The following is a 6000-nucleotide window of genomic DNA, read 5'->3' on the forward strand; positions in this document are numbered from 1 at the left end:
TATACCCAGGGGGTGTCTCTGTCCTCACCACCTTGGGCCCCTTTTCTTGTGTACAACGTAGATGGCTGAGTGCTCACCCTCCACGTGCTGGGAGTGTTTTCTTTCCCTCACACCTCTGTCGTGAGCCGCTCTGTGCCATGTCAGCCCATCCATTAACCACACTCTGGCTTTTTCCTCTTCTTTTAGCTGGTGTACAGGACCCTATATGTGGCCAAAGGTACAAGCCAGGGGACGGGCTCTGGCTACATCCTCAGGCAGTTTACTTGTGCCCATCGGCCCACTGAGGCGCAGACCCAGAGGTATACGCCGGTCTCCTGAGGGCCTGCTGCCAGCCCACCCGACGTCCTGATTTGATGCACCCAGCAGAGCCAGCGCACAGTGGGCGGTTTCAGAGGCCCTGCCTGCTATGCCATGCTCCAGCGTTCTGTCTCCACCAGAGCTTAATAACGTGCCGCAAAGTGTTTTTCAAAAGGTGTGTAATCCTCTGTTGCCTATGACATGGCCTTGCTTTGTGATCATCCCACTGGGACTTGCCATGAGCTCGGTGCCACATCTTTTCCATTTCCCGGAACTGACGCTTCCCACACCCAAGAGTCTGCCAGGCCGTGGGACCCGATGGCGGGGCTGCCTGCACCACAGCCTGGACCTTCTGTAGAGCCTTCTGTCAGGGGACCCAGCACAGCCGGCAGCCTCCACGGCCCCCAGAACAACATGTTGTTTCTAAGCCCAAAGGGGGGACCAGGCACTCTGTTTTCTTAACTGTGGTAAGAGAGAAGATACAGCGATTTCTTTTACTTGGGAGGGGATATCCCGGCATACTCCTAACCACTGAAACCCTCAAAACTTCGCTGAAGCGGCAGGTCCTTGACCCTTCATCTCTGGAGCGCAGGTGACTTAGCTATAGGCTCTGGCATTAGAGGCACCTCTTACTCATCTGGTGCGATCAGCACAGTCATTGACGTGGCTCATCCGTGTGGCGCCCTGAGGTCTTGGGTTTAAATGATTACTGAGAGCAAGACAGTTAGCAAAGCTCTGTTATAGCAAAAACGGTGAATGAATGTTGTTTTCCCTCCCGCGTGGATGTGAACTGTTTCTGACCCTTCTCTCTAATTGGAATGGAAAAGAACATATTTGCCAATGACTGCAAATGACCACATAACAAAGGCCTTCGTAACCTGCTCTAGCAGTGACCCTGCATCTGCCTCCGCATCTATGAGCAGGGCTGCGAAGGGGTTAATCCGGAGGCCGTCTGCAGGCTTCCTCCAGAGCCACCGGTTTCTGCAAGGTCAGACTGGTGTTGGGTTAAATGGATAAGTGGTAGGGACCCCCACCCCTTTACCTTTTAAGTTGTTAATGGCAGACTTTAAATTACTCTCTAGGGCTGGGTGAGGGAGTAGGGAGAAGGCAGTTTCAGAAGTTTCCTCTTGGCCTGCTCCACTCCTACCTAGTTAGGCCAGGGGCACAAACTGCAGCTGTGAATGCATATGGATTCTAATTAAACACCAGGGTACAAGCAACTGCTGGGTGAGCTCCTGGACCTAGTGAGCCCACAGCTAGCAGACTTCAGCCAGGACTCCTCCCACCACCTGCCTCCATAGGCCACACTCAAAAAAGGGCCCATCATGATCTTGAGTCTCGAGATGTTAATGTCAACTCAAACTTTTTGTCTACTAGTCCTCCTTATTATTCTCTTTTCTCCAGTGAACAATTACCCATAGGCCTTTGGGGGGGGGGGGTCGAAGGAATTATTATGAGACATACTAGAGACCTGGCCACCTCTTCAGTGGGTTCCATATCTGAAAATTTGTTCAGGCCTGGGGAGTGAGTAGGGGCCACGAGTTTCCCTTGCCCCTGCCTCCTGCTTCAACACATCTATCTGCCTGCTTTTTCAGTTGTAGATGTGAAGCAGAATTGTACTGGTTGTCCATCTGTTCTGTCCAGGGACACTGTGCTCTGTCCACCATCTCCACACCTTTCCGTGGGTCAGCCAGCGCCCCTCACCCGCCCCGCTGGCCCTGTCCATCATACTGGCCTTATATAACACGTCCACCCAGCAGGCCCGCTTTCCTCAGCGTTTTTAATGTCTCCTCTACCATCTCCCAGGAGAACTCAGGTATTAACATCTGGCTGAATGTTGGCTACTACTTTTTCAGACTCCTAAGAGCCATCCCAGAGTCTGCCCCACCCCCTGGTGTCCTAGCTGGGGTATGAAGCCATGCTCAGTGGGTTGGGCGTCGTTCCGTGAAGTGAAGCAGCGCCAGTTTGATTCCCGGTCAGGGCACGTGCCTGGGTGGCAGGTTCAGTCCCCGTTCCAGGCATGTACGAGAGGCAATCAATTGATGTTTCTCTCCATCGATGTTTCTCTCCCTCTCTTTCTCCCTCCTGTCCCCTCGCTCTAAAAATAAATAAAACCTTAAAAAAAAAAAGTATTGTGTCAAGAAAGTGCCCTTGCGTCCATGGACCCTTGCTTGTCTGATCTTACATTCCAGCCCCTTAATCAAGCACCATCCAAACCCAGTGGCAGGTCTCCCTGGCTGCCGGCACCCACAATAGTTACTGTTCTCTCACGATGTAGTCTCTTATCCCCCTTTTCAGCCCAGCATGTCCCAGCCAGGTTATTCTGGAATGCAACCCTCATTGTTGTCCTTGGCAGCCAGGAGAAGATGTGGGGCCGCTCCTGAGGGAGCACCTGTGGCCCTGAAGGGGTGAGGCCTCTGTGGCATCTCAGGACAGCAGATGTGTAGCTCTTACAAGGAAGGGTGGGCCACCTCTCGTGGGGGCGGGGGGAGGGCTGCTGCCCCAGCGTCCTCAGGGACCTCCACCCACATGTCTGTCTTCTGTGCCAGCGCTCAGGTTTCTACCCCACGGCCGACCTGTGCATTACTGGCTGGGCTTTCAGACTTATCAGGAGCCCTGCAGCTCCAACAGCGTGTCTGCAGCCTGCCACTCAGCGCTATCTGTTCTCCACCAGGAGAGATAAGGGCCTCTTTGTAAACAACCACGGAGGCCACCTGCCTTTCACACGTACCCATGAGCGGCTTGTTGGTGGCCCGCAGTCCCTGTCATCCCTCCTCAAGACAGCAGGACAAGTTGGCAGTAACCAGTTTTTTTAAGGCAGTGTCCTTCAAAAATATATGCCAAATGCCCGAAGTATTGCCCCTGCCACAGCACCCTGCTCCTCCAGCAAATTTTCACAGGTCCTCGCCAGTGAAATATTTAGCATTTGAGCTGCTCCCTTGCTCCAGGGGACTATCTGGGGCTCCCCTCAGCCAAGACGTCATCTTCCTCCCCCTCCCTCCTGAGTGACACCATCCAAAATCCCATCTTATCACTACTATTTCCTTACCACTCATGTCAGTTCTGCTCCTTGAAGAAGTAGACACCAAGGCGGGATTCTCCATGCAAGAGATTTATAGGAAAACACATGTGAGGAAAGATGGCTGGGAGTTGGGGGGAAGCTGGGAGGGACGTCATACCCGGATGGAAGTTTGACCCCTGTGCTTCAGGGCCCCCAGTGGGGTGTCCTCTGCCAAAAATAAATTCAATGCCAACAGTGATGGGTATCAGCCCACGGCAGTGGGGGCCAATCTTTGATCTGAGAGGTGCGTTTTCACAGCCAACACCTACATTCTACAGCTTTCTCTCTTTGGGAGCTCTAGACCCAAAGGAACAAAGGTGTCCGCATTTCCTACCTGAGGTCTGTGCACACTGAAGCTTCTGGCTCTGTCACGTCCTAGTTTTTTGGCGTTGGGTGGCTCCTCACTTCTCTGAGCCTCCTTCCCTTCTGCTGTAACATGAGGCTGAACACTGAGGGCATTAGTGAAGGACCCAGCACAAAATGGACTCTCAGTAAATTGTTGGTTGAATCAGATTCATCGAACAAGTAGGTAATGAGGACCTAGTGCAGGCTGGGCACACAGGAGCCTCTGGATGAGTGAAATTCACCACAGGCCCACAAGCCCACAGCTGAAGGAAGAGACCTACCATTTGTGGGGTGCACAAAGAGCCCCCCAAGATGTTCACGTCCTAATCCCCAGAACTTGCGGACATGCTGCCTGATGTGGCAAAGGAGAAGTGAGGTTGCAGGTGGAACTGAGGCTGCCTATTAGCCGATCTCCAGAGATTATCCTGGATGGGCCCAATGTCATTACCACGGTCCTTATAAGCAGAAGAGGGAGGCAGAGCAAGTGTCAGAGGAAGTGATATGAAAAAGACTCAACCAGCCATTGCTGGTCATCAAGACAGATGGGGCTCTACGCCAGGGAATGTGGGCAGCCTCTGGAAGCTGGAAAAGGCAAGAAAACAGATTCTCCTCTGGAACCTCGAGAAATGAACAAAGCCCACAGAGATGCATGTTGAATATCTGACCTCCAGAACTATAAGATAATAAATCTGTGTTGTAGTAATTTGTTACAGCAGCAGTAGGAAACTGGTGTAACATTGTACAGATGGACTGAGGTGTGTGCGGGCACAGGAGCCCAGGACAGGGACAGCAGATGGACGCTGGCCCAGGGCAGGAAGAGGCAGAGGATGGAGGCAGCGAGCAGAGGAGGTCCTAGTCTAGCCCTGGGGATGAGAGAGGACTTCCCTGAGGAAATGACATCTATGCCAAGTCTTATGACAACATGGCACTAGTGGGGCAAAGGCAGAGGGCAAGAAAGGACGTGAAATATCTTATTAACCTATGGCACCCAAAAAATTTTAATTTAAAAGAAAAAAGAAAGGAGGTTAACCCAGGTTGTGACGTGTTCCCTGGTGAAGACTGCGCAGGGGCCTGGACCGCTGTGGTTGTTGGGAGCAGAGAAGGCGGGCAAGACAGCGGTGGGAGCATCCGTAGGACTGGGGCCTAACTGGAGCGGGCAGAGGGTTGGGAAGGGGAAAAGGGCAGGCAGGCAGGTGGATGCATGGGACCCCTGAAAATAGCTCCAGAGTTAGTGCCTGGAGTGGGGGAATGTTGGCCAGGCAGAGGGCAGCGGCCCTGGCCCAGACTCTACAAGCAGGCCGATGGGGAGAGGGTGTGGGCAGCACTTCCTGGCTCGGGGGGGGGGGGGGGGGGCGCTGTGTCCCACACTGTCAGGCACAGACCCACCATACAATATGATAGAGAGAAAGAAATTGAGCGGCCCCTCCACTCCATGCCACTGAGGAATCCATGGTTAGGAGCAGCAAGAGGATGTGTGGGGGTCACAGAGTAGCAGCTGATGGAGCCGGATTTGAGCCGAGGCTGTGTGGCTGGATCCCGGGTTCACCTTCCCAGCCCTCACACTTCAACCAGGCTGATCTCAGTGCCAGAAAATCGAGAGTACAGGACACCAGCCCATGACCCCTGTCTCCCACCCAGCCTGGTCAAGTCACTCAGAGGGTCATTCAAGGCCAGCAGCCTACTGCCATGGCCTCACCCTCCTGGAAACTGGACCAGGACATAAAGTTCCCTCTGTGGATGGAGGGGACAGGGTGCCCACAGCTGGGTCAGAGCTCTCACGCCCTCTCCACAGCACCCCCCCCCCCCCAGCCCACCTGAGAAGCGCCTGGGCTAGAAGTGAGGATCTCTGCCTCTCTCCCAACCTCGCCCCGGCTTGTCCCCACTGTCACAGCTTGGCAGCACTGGGCCTCCAGGGCACGCAGGCCGGGCCGGAAGAGCAAGTTGAGCACTTAGAACCGGGACACTGGCATGGTCCTGGCGAGATCCAATCCTGCCTGAGCCTCTGTCTCCTCATCGGAAACGTGAGTCTGGGCTCGTTCATCCGGAAGCTGCAGCAACCCCGACGGTCCCTGTGTCTGCTCTGCAGGCCCAGCCCTGTTCCAGCCTCAGGGTTAGACGGCAGATGGCTGGCCCCTGCAGAGAGCCCCCAACTCTGGCCTCCTCAGATCCACCTCCTCACTCCCGCAGGCCCCCCACGGTCCCGTGGAGCCCCAGCCAGAGGAATGTGAGCCATTCCCGGCATCTCCTCCCCTGTGGCCAGCCCCAGAGGAGCTGGGGCCTCTGGGCCACTCTGACAG

This window comes from Furipterus horrens, unplaced genomic scaffold, assembly GCF_987537825.1.
Source record: "Furipterus horrens unplaced genomic scaffold, mFurHor1.1.pri manual_scaffold_2, whole genome shotgun sequence".
NCBI lineage: Eukaryota > Metazoa > Chordata > Mammalia > Chiroptera > Furipteridae > Furipterus > Furipterus horrens.